The 17,015-nt window shown below is 44.6% G+C and overlaps 1 protein-coding gene across 1 annotated transcript in view; it reads left to right on the forward strand.

Annotated features, from left to right (window-relative positions):
- Positions 1–17,015, forward strand: part of CSMD2 (CUB and Sushi multiple domains 2) — a 1,686,610-nt gene that overhangs the window by 424,961 nt on the left and 1,244,634 nt on the right. The gene's annotated exons all lie outside the window — the stretch shown is intronic.

Here is a 17,015-nt window from a genome sequence, read left to right on the forward strand (position 1 = left end):
TGGGGTCCATTAATACAGGGTCCCTTCTGTTTTGGGGGTAAACTTATGCCTATAGGAACAAGGTGATTTGTTTATTGTGTTACATACACATTGATAGACAGTCATTTGTTTTTCAGATACGTAAATGTGCTTTCTAAAACACATTTCATAGGAATGCATTTGAAAATGTTGATGGTATATTGCTTTTACTGTTTATTTAAAGGGATATTCCCATCTCCAAGATGCTCTCCCAATATGTAATAGGTGTAATAATAATAATAATAATATTAGCAAATACCTCCAATTATAAATGTAGTATAGTTTTTCTGATTAACTCTGTCTCTTTCCTCATGTGCAGGCATTGCAAAACCTTAGGTATCCATGATTACGTCCACTGATATAGTGACAGTTAGCTAGTAGTGGATAACTACGGTCCTGCAATGCCTGCACATGAGGAAAGTGACCCATTGTTCCACGGGCATGCTTAGTTGAGAAAAAGCAGGACTTAGTCCTAGGAACGTCAGCTCGCTGTTGACCACTGTTGGTTATAATAGCAGAATCATCAATGACAGTGGTAACCAGACACACAGCATCAGGTTGAGCAAGACGCTGGGACTGGCATCTCTGCTGAGCAGGCTCCTCTATGGCTGGGGAAAAATGGGAGATCGCAGAGGACATGGTTCCAGATTCCCCCTGTCCAGCGGCAGGAACTTAACAGCCCTACAGTGTAATAGAGAGTGTCTATTGCAGTGCTCAAAATATATAAGGTAACTTAGGCTAGTTTCACACTAGCGTTTTGAGGAGCTGCGGAGGGCTTCAGACTTCCTCCGTGAAGCCTCAGCTGCACCACCGCCGCCAGCTCAGCCCACTTCTGCATGCGGCCTGCATACCTAACTTTAACATTAGGTACGCAGGTCGTGCAGCTGTATGCGGATGCTTCCGCATGCATCGTTTTGACAATGCGGAGAAAAATAGAAATTGCTACCAGATGCATCCTACGCTGGTTGCGTATCGTCAAAACGACGCATGAGGAAGCATTCGCATACAGCCGCACGACCTGCGTACCTACTGTTAAAGATAGGTATGCAGGCCGCATGCAGAAGTAGTCGGAGCTAGCGACGGAGGTGCGGCTGAGGACGGGGCTTCACGGAGGAAGTCCGCAGCCCTCCGCAGCTCCTCAAAATGCTAATGTGAAACCGGCCTTAGAAAACAAAAACTAGGCCATCCACTTTAGTACCAGGTTTTTCCATCTGGGACAACGGGGCACCAGAATGACTGGTAACATAAAAGTGCTTCTCACTAAAATAGAATATCATCAAAAAGTTAATTTATTTTGGTTCTTCAATATAATACGTGAAACTCATATATTATATAGAGTCGTTACAAACAGTTATCTATTTCAAGTGTTTATTTCTGCTAATGTTGATGATTATGGCTTACAGCCAATGAAAACCCAAAGTCATTATCTCAGTAAAATAAAATAATGAACAAAAACCACCTGCAAAGGCTTTCAAAGGCATTTATAAAGGTCCCTTAGTCTGTTTCAGTAGGTTCCAGAATCATGGGGAACACTGCTGACTTGACAGATGTCCAGAAGGCAGTCACTTACGCACTCCACAAGGAGGGTAAGCCACAAGGAGTGGACTGCTGCTGGAGACATTGCTTCAAGAGCCATCACACACAGACGTATCCAGGAAATGGGCTACAAGTGTCAAATTCCTTCTGTCAAGCCACTCATGACCAATAGACAACGCCAGAAGTGTCTTACCTGGGCCAATGAGAAAAAGAAATGGACTGTTGCTCAGTGGTCCGAGGTATTGGTTTCAGATGAAAATAAAATTTGCATTTCATTTGGAAATCAAGGTCCCAGAGTCTGGAGGAAGAGTGGAGGGGCCACAATCCAAGCTGCTTGAGGTCTAGTTTGAAGTTTCAACAATCGGTGATGGTTTGGGAACCCCTCTGCTGACAAGCTTTTAGGAGATGGAAATTTAATTCTCTAGCAGGATTTTGCACCTGTCCATACTGCCTAAAGTGCCAATATTTGGATTTAAAACAACAGTATCACTCTGCTTGATTGGTTCATCTGACCTTATCCCCATAGAGAATCTATTGTCAATAAGAAGATGAGACACCAGACCCAACAATGCACACAAGCTGAAGGCTGCTATCCAAGCAACCTGAGTTCCAGAGCACACTCGGGTGACCTCCGAGTATTTATGGCTGCTCGGAGATTTAGTTTTCATCCCGGCAGCTGAAGGATTTACAGCTACTAGCCAGGCTGAGTACATGTGGGGGTTGCCTGGTTGCTAGGGAATCCCCCACATGTAATCAAGCAGGTTAGTAGCTGTAAATCATTCAGCTGCCACGATGAAACCTAGATCACCGAGCAGTCATAAATATTCAGAGGTCACCCGAGCGTGCTCTGGAAAACCCGAGCAACGAGTATACTCGCTCATCATTATTTAGAATCAAATAGCCTAGAGCAGGGGTGGAGAATCTTTTTTCTGCCGAGGACCATTTGGATATTTACACCATCCTTCGGGGGCCGTACAAACTTGGCCCACAAAGTACATCCTGGCTCTCGCACTGGTCACAGGTAATCTTTTATTTCATGCCCCTGAGTGTTCAGTAGTGAACACTGTGTGTGTGTGCTAACAGAGCAAGAAGAAATTAATGAGCTGGTTGTAATCAAAATACATCTCCTTGATCAAGAATGCGGTCCACGAGAATCTGCTCGGGGGCCTGATAAAAGGTCATTGGGGGCCATAAATGGCCCTGGGGCCTGAGGTTCCCCACCCCTGGCCTAGAGGATGTCCTATTATTATTATTTCCATATATCACTGTGAAACACACCACTACCAGCTCCTTTGCTTCGTCTCTAGAAAGACATGTTCCATCCTCACCTCCCACAACCAGGATTTAGCATCCTTAAAAGATGTATATCCCCCAGACTCTTTCTTCCTCCCTTCTTGACTCCTTTCACAGGTTGCCATTGTGAATTATGATTTTTCTTCTGTTGTTGGAGAAGCGAAGTCTCCCTAAGCTAGAAGATCGTTGGGTACAGCCGGGACCAGCTGCTTCGAAAGCATCACCAAACCAGGGATTCAAGCTTCAGGAGGCTAATTTGCATATTCCAGGTGCCTTCTGGGAGAAGCGAAGTCTCCCTAAGCTAGAAGATCGTTGGGTACAACCGGGACCAGCTGCTTCGAAAGCATCACCAAACCAGGGATTCAAGCTTCAGGAGGCTAATTTGCATATTCCAGGTGCCTTCTGGGAGAAGCGAAGTCTCCCTAAGCTAGAAGATCGTTGGGTACAGCCGGGACCAGCTGCTTCGAAAGCATCACCAAACCAGGGATTCAAGCTTCAGGAGGCTAATTTGCATATTGCATATGCATGCATCTTGATATCTCTGTGGCATTGATCCATGTCCCCTGATGAACCCCCAGGATTTTCACGGGGGGGAAACGCGTCGGGCAGAATAGGGAGGACATCCCGGCAGAAGTCTTAACGGAGCTGGATGATCGCATCACCACCCACAACGCCTCTGGGACGCAGATGAGTAGAAGCGTTGGATACAGTATTGAACTATGGGGTGTCTTTGGGACAACTTTTTCAACCGGCTTTGATGGTCCTCTGTTTTTTCTTTTTGCTGGGATGTCTTTGGTATGAGGTGGGCCACTGTCCTCTTGTGAAATCCATTTATTTGGGAGTCATTGGACTGATTTTGGATTTACTTTCTGGATTATACTTATTATTATTTTTTTCTTCTTGCAAGTAAAAATATACGGGATGGAGTGGCTCGCTGATATTTTATGGATAAACGAGACATTGGTATTTGTACTTATTGGGATGTGATTTTGGACTATTTCCCTTTAAGGGACTTTTTTCCTCTGGCAGACAACAATTTTGTGTTTTTTTGCTGTGTTTATTTTTTTCATTTTTTATTTCTATTTTTGTAGTTTTTTTTTATTTTTTATATTTCTTTCATTCTTTGGGGGGTATTTATACTGGATACGTCCCTTTTTGGGAAACATCATTGAATGTACAGAAGCACATGATCACCCTGAAGTATATATATGTGATGGTGTGGCCCGCTGATATCTTTCTGGATTAAAGAGACATGGGTGTTATTTCTACCCCTTTGGCAGTGACATTTCCAAATATCCCTATTTAAGGGACTCTCTGATTCGACGGATCAAGAAAATTTATTTGTGTAGTGTTTTGATTTTTTATATTTCTTTCATTTTTTCTGGGGTGGATAGATTTGACACGCCTTTTTTAGGGAATATAGGGTCTATTTAGGGCTATTAGGGCCAGTCGTCGAGGAGCGGGGGCGCCTACCGCAGAAACTTAGGGTGCCAACCTCCGCTGTCAGGTAGTGATTGAGAATAGGCTACCAGACAGGGTAAGGTAGTTTGTATCTGACTTTCATGGGTTATAACTTGTAATACCTTTGTTGCATATATTGGAACAAACTTTTTTAGCTTTAAATATTAAAAGTTATATTTTAAGGATCCTTGTTGCGTTTTGTTTTTTTGAAAGCATCACCAAACCAGGGATTCAAGCTTCAGGAGGCTAATTTGCATATTCCAGGTGCCTTCTGGGAGAAGCGAAGTCTCCCTAAGCTAGAAGATCGTTGGGTACAGCCGGGACCAGCTGCTTCGAAAGCATCACCAAACCAGGGATTCAAGCTTCAGGAGGCTAATTTGCATATTCCAGGTGCCTTCTGGGAGAAGCGAAGTCTCCCTAAGCTAGAAGATCGTTGGGTACAGCCGGGACCAGCTGCTTCGAAAGCATCACCAAACCAGGGATTCAAGCTTCAGGAGGCTAATTTGCATATTCCAGGTGCCTTCTGGGAGAAGCGAAGTCTCCCTAAGCTAGAAGATCATTGGGTACAGCCGGGACCAGCTGCTTCGAAAGCATCACCAAACCAGGGATTCAAGCTTCAGGAGGCTAATTTGCATATTCCAGGTGCCTTCTGGGAGAAGCGAAGTCTCCCTAAGCTAGAAGATCATTGGGTACAGCCGGGACCAGCTGCTTCGAAAGCATCACCAAACCAGGGATTCAAGCTTCAGGAGGCTAATTTGCATATTCCAGGTGCCTTCTGGGAGAAGCGAAGTCTCCCTAAGCTAGAAGATCGTTGGGTACAGCCGGGACCAGCTGCTTCGAAAGCATCACCAAACCAGGGATTCAAGCTTCAGGAGGCTAATTTGCATATTCCAGGTGCCTTCTGGGAGAAGCGAAGTCTCCCTAAGCTAGAAGATCGTTGGGTACAGCCGGGACCAGCTGCTTCGAAAGCATCACCAAACCAGGGATTCAAGCTTCAGGAGGCTAATTTGCATATTCCAGGTGCCTTCTGGGAGAAGCGAAGTCTCCCTAAGCTAGAAGATCGTTGGGTACAGCCGGGACCAGCTGCTTCGAAAGCATCACCAAACCAGGGATTCAAGCTTCAGGAGGCTAATTTGCATATTCCAGGTGCCTTCTGGGGGAAGCGAAGTCTCCCTAAGCTAGAAGATCGTTGGGTACAGCCGGGACCAGCTGCTTCGAAAGCATCACCAAACCAGGGATTCAAGCTTCAGGAGGCTAATTTGCATATTCCAGGTGCCTTCTGGGAGAAGCGAAGTCTCCCTAAGCTAGAAGATCGTTGGGTACAGCCGGGACCAGCTGCTTCGAAAGCATCACCAAACCAGGGATTCAAGCTTCAGGAGGCTAATTTGCATATTCCAGGTGCCTTCTGGGAGAAGCGAAGTCTCCCTAAGCTAGAAGATCGTTGGGTACAGCCGGGACCAGCTGCTTCGAAAGCATCACCAAACCAGGGATTCAAGCTTCAGGAGGCTAATTTGCATATTCCAGGTGCCTTCTGGGAGAAGCGAAGTCTCCCTAAGCTAGAAGATCGTTGGGTACAGCCGGGACCAGCTGCTTCGAAAACATCACCAAACCAGGGATTCAAGCTTCAGGAGGCTAATTTGCATATTCCAGGTGCCTTCTGGGAGAAGCGAAGTCTCCCTAAGCTAGAAGATCGTTGGGTACAGCCGGGACCAGCTGCTTCGAAAGCATCACCAAACCAGGGATTCAAGCTTCAGGAGGCTAATTTGCATATTCCAGGTGCCTTCTGGGAGAAGCGAAGTCTCCCTAAGCTTGAAGATCGTTGGGTACAGCCGGGACCAGCTGCTTCGAAAGCATCACCAAACCAGGGATTCAAGCTTCAGGAGGCTAATTTGCATATTCCAGGTGCCTTCTGGGAGAAGCGAAGTCTCCCTAAGCTAGAAGATCGTTGGGTACAGCCGGGACCAGCTGCTTCGAAAGCATCACCAAACCAGGGATTCAAGCTTCAGGAGGCTAATTTGCATATTCCAGGTGCCTTCTGGGAGAAGCGAAGTCTCCCTAAGCTAGAAGATCGTTGGGTACAGCCGGGACCAGCTGCTTCGAAAGCATCACCAAACCAGGGATTCAAGCTTCAGGAGGCTAATTTGCATATTCCAGGTGCCTTCTGGGAGAAGCGAAGTCTCCCTAAGCTAGAAGATCGTTGGGTACAGCCGGGACCAGCTGCTTCGAAAGCATCACCAAACCAGGGATTCAAGCTTCAGGAGGCTAATTTGCATATTCCAGGTGCCTTCTGGGAGAAGCGAAGTCTCCCTAAGCTAGAAGATCGTTGGGTACAGCCGGGACCAGCTGCTTCGAAAGCATCACCAAACCAGGGATTCAAGCTTCAGGAGGCTAATTTGCATATTCCAGGTGCCTTCTGGGAGAAGCGAAGTCTCCCTAAGCTAGAAGATCGTTGGGTACAGCCGGGACCAGCTGCTTCGAAAGCATCACCAAACCAGGGATTCAAGCTTCAGGAGGCTAATTTGCATATTCCAGGTGCCTTCTGGGAGAAGCGAAGTCTCCCTAAGCTAGAAGATCGTTGGGTACAGCCGGGACCAGCTGCTTCGAAAGCATCACCAAACCAGGGATTCAAGCTTCAGGAGGCTAATTTGCATATTCCAGGTGCCTTCTGGGAGAAGCGAAGTCTCCCTAAGCTAGAAGATCGTTGGGTACAGCCGGGACCAGCTGCTTCGAAAGCATCACCAAACCAGGGATTCAAGCTTCAGGAGGCTAATTTGCATATTCCAGGTGCCTTCTGGGAGAAGCGAAGTCTCCCTAAGCTAGAAGATCGTTGGGTACAGCCGGGACCAGCTGCTTCGAAAGCATCACCAAACCAGGGATTCAAGCTTCAGGAGGCTAATTTGCATATTCCAGGTGCCTTCTGGGAGAAGCGAAGTCTCCCTAAGCTAGAAGATCGTTGGGTACAGCCGGGACCAGCTGCTTCGAAAGCATCACCAAACCAGGGATTCAAGCTTCAGGAGGCTAATTTGCATATTCCAGGTGCCTTCTGGGAGAAGCGAAGTCTCCCTAAGCTAGAAGATCGTTGGGTACAGCCGGGACCAGCTGCTTCGAAAGCATCACCAAACCAGGGATTCAAGCTTCAGGAGGCTAATTTGCATATTCCAGGTGCCTTCTGGGAGAAGCGAAGTCTCCCTAAGCTAGAAGATCGTTGGGTACAGCCGGGACCAGCTGCTTCGAAAGCATCACCAAACCAGGGATTCAAGCTTCAGGAGGCTAATTTGCATATTCCAGGTGCCTTCTGGGAGAAGCGAAGTCTCCCTAAGCTAGAAGATCGTTGGGTACAGCCGGGACCAGCTGCTTCGAAAGCATCACCAAACCAGGGATTCAAGCTTCAGGAGGCTAATTTGCATATTCCAGGTGCCTTCTGGGAGAAGCGAAGTCTCCCTAAGCTAGAAGATCGTTGGGTACAGCCGGGACCAGCTGCTTCGAAAGCATCACCAAACCAGGGATTCAAGCTTCAGGAGGCTAATTTGCATATTCCAGGTGCCTTCTGGGAGAAGCGAAGTCTCCCTAAGCTAGAAGATCGTTGGGTACAGCCGGGACCAGCTGCTTCGAAAGCATCACCAAACCAGGGATTCAAGCTTCAGGAGGCTAATTTGCATATTCCAGGTGCCTTCTGGGAGAAGCGAAGTCTCTCTAAGCTAGAAGATCGTTGGGTACAGCCGGGACCAGCTGCTTCGAAAGCATCACCAAACCAGGGATTCAAGCTTCAGGAGGCTAATTTGCATATTCCAGGTGCCTTCTGGGAGAAGCGAAGTCTCCCTAAGCTAGAAGATCGTTGGGTACAGCCGGGACCAGCTGCTTCGAAAGCATCACCAAACCAGGGATTCAAGCTTCAGGAGGCTAATTTGCATATTCCAGGTGCCTTCTGGGAGAAGCGAAGTCTCCCTAAGCTAGAAGATCGTTGGGTACAGCCGGGACCAGCTGCTTCGAAAGCATCACCAAACCAGGGATTCAAGCTTCAGGAGGCTAATTTGCATATTCCAGGTGCCTTCTGGGAGAAGCGAAGTCTCCCTAAGCTAGAAGATCGTTGGGTACAGCCGGGACCAGCTGCTTCGAAAGCATCACCAAACCAGGGATTCAAGCTTCAGGAGGCTAATTTGCATATTCCAGGTGCCTTCTGGGAGAAGCGAAGTCTCTCTAAGCTAGAAGATCGTTGTGTACAGCCGGGACCAGCTGCTTCGAAAGCATCACCAAACCAGGGATTCGAGCTTCAGGAGGCTAATTTGCATATTCCAGGTGCCTTCTGGGAGAAGCGAAGTCTCCCTAAGCTAGAAGATCGTTGGGTACAGCCGGGACCAGCTGCTTCGAAAGCATCACCAAACCAGGGATTCGAGCTTCAGGAGGCTAATTTGCATATTCCAGGTGCCTTCTGGGAGAAGCGAAGTCTCCCTAAGCTAGAAGATCGTTGGGTACAGCCGGGACCAGCTGCTTCGAAAGCATCACCAAACCAGGGATTCAAGCTTCAGGAGGCTAATTTGCATATTCCAGGTGCCTTCTGGGAGAAGCGAAGTCTCCCTAAGCTAGAAGATCGTTGGGTACAGCCGGGACCAGCTGCTTCGAAAGCATCACCAAACCAGGGATTCAAGCTTCAGGAGGCTAATTTGCATATTCCAGGTGCCTTCTGGGAGAAGCGAAGTCTCCCTAAGCTAGAAGATCGTTGGGTACAGCCGGGACCAGCTGCTTCGAAAGCATCACCAAACCAGGGATTCAAGCTTCAGGAGGCTAATTTGCATATTCCAGGTGCCTTCTGGGAGAAGCGAAGTCTCCCTAAGCTAGAAGATCGTTGGGTACAGCCGGGACCAGCTGCTTCGAAAGCATCACCAAACCAGGGATTCAAGCTTCAGGAGGCTAATTTGCATATTCCAGGTGCCTTCTGGGAGAAGCGAAGTCTCCCTAAGCTAGAAGATCGTTGGGTACAGCCGGGACCAGCTGCTTCGAAAGCATCACCAAACCAGGGATTCAAGCTTCAGGAGGCTAATTTGCATATTCCAGGTGCCTTCTGGGAGAAGCGAAGTCTCCCTAAGCTAGAAGATCGTTGGGTACAGCCGGGACCAGCTGCTTCGAAAGCATCACCAAAAGAATTTTTGCCTTTAGGACATTATTGCAAGAGAGCTTGGCTGAGTAGATTACACAAGAAGGAAAACACACAGCAAGTCAGCAGGATCTAGGAGCAACATGGCAGATGTGACAACCTACATGGTGAGCTGCAGCATGTGCTACATGTTCACAGATCGACCAGAAGAAGAATCCAATTTCACCTGTCAGAAGTGTAGACTAGTGGCCCTTTTAGAAGAAAAGGTGCGGGGTCTGGAAGAAAGAATAGCAACTTTGAAACTCATCAAAGAGAATGAAGACTTTCTAGACAGAACAGAAGCATCTCTACTGGTCACAGAAGGTGCAAAAAGTGTCAGAGAACCTCCAAAAGCAGATGAGTGGAAGCATGTGACCAAAAGAAGCAAGAAGACCATGGAGAAATCACCAACCACACAACTGAAGAACCGATATCAAATCTTTGTAGAGGATGAAGATGGCACACCTAAGAATGAAGCAATACCAGCAAGCAAAAAAGAAAAGGGCACACAGCAACAAGTGACAGCAAAAAGTACAGCCAAGAAGCAACGAAGAGTGGTGGTGGTGGGAGACTCACTACTGAGAGGCACCGAAGCAGCCATCTGCAGACCGGACATAACTGCAAGAGAAGTATGCTGCCTTCCAGGTGCGATGATCAAGGATGTGACCGATAGGATACCAAAGCTCTTCAGCTCCAAGGACGTCCACCCATTTCTTCTGATACATGTAGGCACCAATGACACGGCAAGGAAGGACCTACCGACAATCTGCAAGGACTTTGAAGAGTTGGGGAAGAAAGTAAAGGAACTGGATGCACAGGTAGTTTTTTCTTCTATCCTTCCAGTAGACGGGCATGGCACCAGGAGATGGAACAGGATCCTTGATGCAAACAACTGGCTAAGACGATGGTGCAGACAACAAGGATTTGGATTCCTGGACCACGGTGTGAATTACTGGTATGATGGACTCCTCGCCAGAGACGGACTACACCTCAACAAACCTGGGAAACACACATTCGCCAGAAGACTCGCTACACTCATCAGGAGGGCGTTAAACTAGAAGAAGAGGGGACGGGAAGAAAAACATTAGACTCGAACAAAGACGACCCAGGAAAACATACTCAGAAGGGAGGTAAGAACATTTCTAAAACAATCCACAGTGAGGAGATTGGAACAAAACAAAATCCTCTAAACTGCATGCTCGCAAACGCCAGAAGCCTGACAAACAAGATGGAAGAACTAGAAGCAGAAATATCTACAGGTAACTTTGACATAGTGGGAATAACCGAGACATGGTTAGATGAAAGCTATGACTGGGCAGTTAACTTACAGGGTTACAGTCTGTTTAGAAAGGATCGTAAAAATCGGAGAGGAGGAGGGGTTTGTCTCTATGTAAAGTCTTGTATAAAGTCCACTTTAAGGGAGGATATTAGCGAAGGGAATGAGGATGTCGAGTCCATATGGGTTGAAATTCATGGAGGGAAAAATGGTAACAAAATTCTCATTGGGGTCTGTTACAAACCCCCAAATATAACAGAAAGCATGGAAAGTCTACTTCTAAAGCAGATAGATGAAGCTGCAACCCATAATGAGGTCCTGGTTATGGGGGACTTTAACTACCCGGATATTAACTGGGAAACAGAAACCTGTGAAACCCATAAAGGCAACAGGTTTCTGCTAATAACCAAGAAAAATTATCTTTCACAATTGGTGCAGAATCCAACCAGAGGAGCAGCACTTTTAGACCTAATACTATCTAATAGACCTGACAGAATAACAAATCTGCAGGTGGTTGGGCATTTAGGAAATAGCGACCACAATATTGTGCAGTTTCACCTGTCTTTCACTAGGGGGACTTGTCAGGGAGTCACAAAAACATTGAACTTTAGGAAGGCAAAGTTTGAACAGCTTAGAGATGCCCTTAATCTGGTAGACTGGGACAATATCCTCAGAAATGAGAATACAGATAATAAATGGGAAATGTTTAAGAACATCCTAAATAGGCAGTGTAAGCGGTTTATACCTTGTGGGAATAAAAGGACTAGAAATAGGAAAAACCCAATGTGGCTAAACAAAGAAGTAAGACAGGCAATTAACAGTAAAAAGAAAGCATTTGCACTACTAAAGCAGGATGGCACCATTGATGCTCTAAAAAACTATAGGGAGAAAAATACTTTATCTAAAAAACTAATTAAAGCTGCCAAAAAGGAAACAGAGAAGCACATTGCTAAGGAGAGTAAAACTAATCCCAAACTGTTCTTCAACTATATCAATAGTAAAAGAATAAAAACTGAAAATGTAGGCCCCTTAAAAAATAGTGAGGAAAGAATGGTTGTAGATGACGAGGAAAAAGCTAACATATTAAACACCTTCTTCTCCACGGTATTCACGGTGGAAAATGAAATGCTAGGTGAAATCCCAAGAAACAATGATAACCCTATATTACGGGTCACCAATCTAACCCAAGAAGAGGTGCGAAACCGGCTAAATAAGATTAAAATAGATAAATCTCTGGGTCCGGATGGCATACACCCACGAGTACTAAGAGAACTAAGTAATGTAATAGATAAACCATTATTTCTTATTTTTAGTGACTCTATAGCGACAGGGTCTGTTCCGCAGGACTGGCGCATAGCAAATGTGGTGCCAATATTCAAAAAGGGCTCTAAAAGTGAACCTGGAAATTATAGGCCAGTAAGTCTAACCTCTATTGTTGGTAAAATATTTGAAGGGTTTCTGAGGGATGTTATTCTGGATTATCTCAATGAGAATAACTGTTTAACTCCATATCAGCATGGGTTTATGAGAAATCGCTCCTGTCAAACCAATCTAATCAGTTTTTATGAAGAGGTAAGCTATAGACTGGACCACGGTGAGTCATTGGACGTGGTATATCTCGATTTTTCCAAAGCGTTTGATACCGTGCCGCACAAGAGGTTGGTACACAAAATGAGAATGCTTGGTCTGGGGGAAAATGTGTGTAAATGGGTTAGTAACTGGCTTAGTGATAGAAAGCAGAGGGTGGTTATAAATGGTATAGTCTCTAACTGGGTCGCTGTGACCAGTGGGGTACCGCAGGGGTCAGTATTGGGACCTGTTCTCTTCAACATATTCATTAATGATCTGGTAGAAGGTTTACACAGTAAAATATCGATATTTGCAGATGATACAAAACTATGTAAAGCAGTTAATACAAGAGAAGATAGTATTCTGCTACAGATGGATCTGGATAAGTTGGAAACTTGGGCTGAAAGGTGGCAGATGAGGTTTAACAATGATAAATGTAAGGTTATACACATGGGAAGAGGGAATCAATATCACCATTACACACTGAACGGGAAACCACTGGGTAAATCTGACAGGGAGAAGGACTTGGGGATCCTAGTTAATGATAAACTTACCTGGAGCAGCCAGTGCCAGGCAGCAGCTGCCAAGGCAAACAGGATCATGGGGTGCATTAAAAGAGGTCTGGATACACATGATGAGAGCATTATACTGCCTCTGTACAAATCCCTAGTTAGACCGCACATGGAGTACTGTGTCCAGTTTTGGGCACCGGTGCTCAGGAAGGATATAATGGAACTAGAGAGAGTACAAAGGAGGGCAACAAAATTAATAAAGGGGATGGGAGAACTACAATACCCAGATAGATTAGCGAAATTAGGATTATTTAGTCTAGAAAAAAGACGACTGAGGGGCGATCTAATAACCATGTATAAGTATATAAGGGGACAATACAAATATCTCGCTGAGGATCTGTTTATACCAAGGAAGGTGACGGGCACAAGGGGGCAGTCTTTGCGTCTGGAGGAGAGAAGGTTTTTCCACCAACATAGAAGAGGATTCTTTACTGTTAGGGCAGTGAGAATCTGGAATTGCTTGCCTGAGGAGGTGGTGATGGCGAACTCAGTCGAGGGGTTCAAGAGAGGCCTGGATGTCTTCCTGGAGAAGAACAATATTGTATCATACAATTATTAGGTTCTGTAGAAGGACGTAGATCTGGGGATTTATTATGATGGAATATAGGCTGAACTGGATGGACAAATGTCTTTTTTCGGCCTTACTAACTATGTTACTATGTTACTATGTATGATGGAATATAGGCTGAACTGGATGGACAAATGTCTTTTTTCGGCCTTACTAACTATGTTACTATGTTACTATGTTGTAAATGTATTCTGTCCTGATTTTACTTAAGTCATTTTTTTAGAAACATGTTGTTATTTTATCTTCAGAACTACATGCCCAAAATGATTTATGGCATTGTCTTTGCATGACTTCTCACAGCTATATTGTTTTCAGTAATAAAAAGATGCTAAAAAACATATCTTTTTAGGTATACTGTGGTATATATGGCTCAATTCTAGATGTCTTTTCCCTCTTACCTTTAAAATTCAGGCAGATAAAATGTCTTGAATTTCATGTACTGTTTAAGAAAAGCATCCCTTTCTGAACATGATCAGGGTATGGAAGAAATGATCAGGTGATGAGGTCTTCATCATGATGCGGCTGCAGTGCAATTTAGCACAACCTCCACCAGGGGGTGCTGGTGATTGAAGAGAGGTTGCACACTTACAGAGTAGCAACACTGAGCAGTGTCTCAGGTAACGAAAGAGTGATCAGACGAGCAGCGTCAGAAACTGTCAGAAGCAAAAGTACTTTAGGTCCCAGGAACGTACAAAGTCAGAGACAAGCTAAAAGTCAGAGTCAAATGGGAGCGTGGTATCCAAAACGTGAGACATAAGATGAAGTCGGGGTACAAGCCAGAAGTTAAAGCCAGTCCGGGAACGATGTATCAGGGATGGAAAGCAAAGGGCGAGGTCCAGAGATCAGGCCAAGTCATACACTGTAAGGAACACTAAGTCAGGGATAGGGAACGGGTCTCACAAATACGGGAAGTTAGAGGCAGAAGGATCACCAGGGTATACTGGTCAGCTGCTCTAGCTTGGAAGCATGAACTATCCCTGATGCTGGCCAGCAGACTGCAAAGGACTGAAAAAACCCAGCTTGCTCCAAAACGAGGCAGAGGGGGTTAACCCCCGCATGACCAGTCCAGAGAGAGGATAGCAGAAAACAAACTCCGGACTGGATCATGACATTCATATTTTCTGTGACCAGTATTTCCAGAAACTTAATATATTTTCTCAATAACCAAGCAAACCATGTGGAAAGTGACACTCTTGAAGGAAAAATATTTAGAATTGAGAGTGGTTGATACCTTTTAATGGCTAACTGAAAATCAATTTCATCCCACCATCAACTTAACACTCAACTACTGCTGTACTGAAATTAACTTTTTGGGCACCATCATTAAGCTGCAGAACAATGAAATAGAGACATTACTGTATCAGAAGCCAATCGACCGTCCAACATACCTTAAGGCTATGTGCACACGTTCAGGATTTCTTGCAGAAAATTCCTGAGAATTCCGGACATTTTCTGCAAGAAATCCGCAAGAAAACTGCATGCGTTTTTGCCGCGGTTTTGACGCATTTTTGCCGCGGTTTTGCCGCGTTTTTTTCCGGACACTTCCCAATGCATTTTGGAGTGGGAAATCCGCAAAAAAAACGGAAAATTAATGAACATGCTGCGTTTTTTGCCGCCATGCGTTTTTGTTCGCGGAAAAAAACGCATCATGTGCACAAAACATGCGGAATTCATTCTAAATGATGGGATGCTTATTGTATGTGGTTTTTTTTGCGGTTTTATAGCATTTTTATCGGAAAAAAATGCAAAAAAAACGCAACGTGTGCACACAGCCTTAATGGGACAGTTTCCATCCAAAACACATAAAAAGCTCTATTGTCTACAGCCAAGCCATCAGATACAATCGTATATGTTCCAACCCAATGGATAGGGATGAACACCTTGGTCGCCTCAGAAAGATCTTTTTCAATCAGGGCTACTATCCAAGAACAATTGAAAACCAGATTATGAGAGCCACCAGAATATCACCTGCTACATTACAAAGCTAAAGAAGAAAATAACAGGGTGCCTCTAGTAGTCACCTACAATCCAAATCTGGAGGTGCTAAGGGGAGCTGCATGGAAATTACAACCTTTGCTACAAATTACTACAAGGTTTACAAATCTAAGAAGCATCATTGTCAAAAGCTCCCTGTCCTCTCCAACTGCAGCAGGTACCTTTCCTTGCAATCAGAAAAAATGTAAAACCTGTCCATTTATAATGACCATGGCAAGATAAAGATCCCCAATTCACATCAGGGCTACAAGATACCAGGTACTTTCAGCTGCATCACTTCTAATGTGGTGTACCTAATTATTTGTACTAAATAATAAGAGAAAAATGAATGGATCTACCTGTGGCAATACATTTTTGTCTCCCCAATCATAACATCATGGACATGAAATTACTTGTTCTAAAAGGTAACATCAAATCTCAAAGAGACAGAAGAATATGGGAATATAAACTGATGATGACCTTTGACAGTCTTAGTGCAGGAATGAATGTGTCGCATGAATTTATGGTTTTTTTTCATCAACTAAGGAACTAAGGAATTTGCTCTTCATGTGAGGTCATGTGGGGTCATCACAACAGAATCAGACCCCAATCAGAGGACAATAAAACATTCCCTATCTAAGAACTGGTCAAATATTTATGGACATAACTGTTTATCACCCATGGTAATTCTGCTTCATGTCACCTGTCTTATCAATGTTTTTTTTCTGTGATGTTTTGTGCATAAATATGTGATTCTCAGAATTTATCTTAGTCTATGTCTGATGAAGAGGCCTGAGTAGTCTCGAAAGCTTGCAATTTGTTACCATCTTTTCAGTTGGCCATTAAAAGGTATCAACCACTGAGGACTCTCAATTCTAAATATTTTTCTATCTACTGGCTAACACTGTACCAATATATATATATATATATATATATCCTGTATCACTCTTGAAGGAGAATTTTTTTAATTGCTCATGTAAAGGGAAACACTTAATAACAATAATAGTACTAATAACAATAATCTATTTATACAGAGCCAACATATTTCGCAGCATTTTACAATTCAACAGTTCATGTACAGCAGTCATAAGTAACAAAGTTAAAGATAATACAATAATATAAGCAAGAATAATGGCAACCCTGCTCGTAAGAGCTTAGAATCTACAATGAGGTGGGAGAGCCACAAAGAACAGGTGCTTTTTAGCAATGATCATCCAGCCACCTTGAGGAAATGGGGGATAGAAAAAGACTGCATGAGCTTGTCACCAGCCAGAATTTGTAGTGCTTTTGGGTGTTGTGGATTTTCATGGAAAATTATGTTCAGAGTAGAGAATGGGCTATATATCAAAAGAACTTCAATTAGGGACCATGATAGACCACCCTAAACAAATGTGTTTTTAGGGAGCACCTAAAAATATGTAAGTTGTGGTTAGTCCTAATTTCTTGGGGTAGAGCATTTCAGAGGATTGGTGCAACCCGGGAAAAGTCTTAAAGCCCAGAGTGGGAGGTACAGATTGGTGCGGAAGTTAGTCGAAAGTCACTTGTGGAGCATAACGAGCTGGTAGGCCGACAAACAGAAATGAGGGAGGAGATGTAGGGGGGTGCCACATTGTGGAA

Source organism: Ranitomeya imitator, chromosome 3 (assembly GCF_032444005.1).
Source record: "Ranitomeya imitator isolate aRanImi1 chromosome 3, aRanImi1.pri, whole genome shotgun sequence".
NCBI lineage: Eukaryota > Metazoa > Chordata > Amphibia > Anura > Dendrobatidae > Ranitomeya > Ranitomeya imitator.